This window comes from Arachis ipaensis, chromosome B5 (genome assembly GCF_059453495.1).
Source record: "Arachis ipaensis isolate K30076 ecotype BB chromosome B5, ASM5945349v1, whole genome shotgun sequence".
Classification (NCBI taxonomy): domain Eukaryota; kingdom Viridiplantae; phylum Streptophyta; class Magnoliopsida; order Fabales; family Fabaceae; genus Arachis; species Arachis ipaensis.
In genome coordinates, this window is record NC_142440.1 from 98,073,740 (window position 1) to 98,074,582 (window position 843).

Below are 843 nucleotides of genomic sequence, written 5' to 3' on the forward strand. Positions count from 1 at the left end.
ACATACTAAAAACAATGTCAAAAAGCATATAAATTTGGATGATTTCCACCATTATTAAAGCCTTGTTGAGGCTTTTGATCCTTCCATGAGAAATTTGGATGATTTCTCCATGATGAGTTATAGGTGTTTCCATAAGGTTCACCTAAGTAATTCACCTCTGCTATTGCAGGGTTCTCAGGATCATAGGCTTCTTCTTCAGAAGATGCCTCTTGAGTACTGTTGGATGCAGCTTGCATTCCATTCAGACTCTGAGAGATCATATTGACTTGCTGAGTCAATATTTTATTCTGAGCCAATATGGCATTCAGAGTATCAACCTCAAGAACTCCCTTCTTCATAGGCGTCCCATTACTCACAGGATTCCTTTCAGAAGTGTACATGAACTGGTTATTAGCAACCATGTCAATGAGTTCTTGAGCTTCTGCAGGCATTTTCTTTAGGTGAATGGATCCACCTGCAGAAGTGTCCAGTGACATCTTTGATAGCTCAGATAAACCATCATAGAATATATCCAGGATGGTCCATTCTGAAAGCATGTCAGAAGGACACTTTTTGGTCAACTGTTTGTATCTTTCCCAAGCTTCATAGAGAGATTCACCTTCTTTCTGTCTGAAGGATTGAACATCAACTCTAAGCTTGCTCAGCTTTTGAGGAGGAAAGTACTTGGCTAAGAATGCCGTGACCAGCTTATCCCAAGAGTTCAGGCTGTCTTTAGGTTGAGAATCCAACCATAATCTAGCTCTGTCTCTTACAGCAAAAGGGAAAAGCATGAGCCTGTAGACTTCAGGATCTATTCCATTAGTCTTAACAGTATCACATATCTGCAAGAATTCAGTTAAGAAC

The 843-nt window shown here is 40.0% G+C and overlaps 1 non-coding gene across 1 annotated transcript; it reads left to right on the forward strand.

Moving 5' to 3' along the window:
- The first annotated feature begins 530 nt into the window (after positions 1 to 530).
- On the forward strand, positions 531 to 638 carry LOC148565098 (small nucleolar RNA R71). Its single transcript, XR_015884938.1, has one exon. It is a non-coding gene; the product is annotated as a small nucleolar RNA R71 (small nucleolar RNA).
- The last annotated feature ends 205 nt before the right edge of the window (positions 639 to 843 follow it).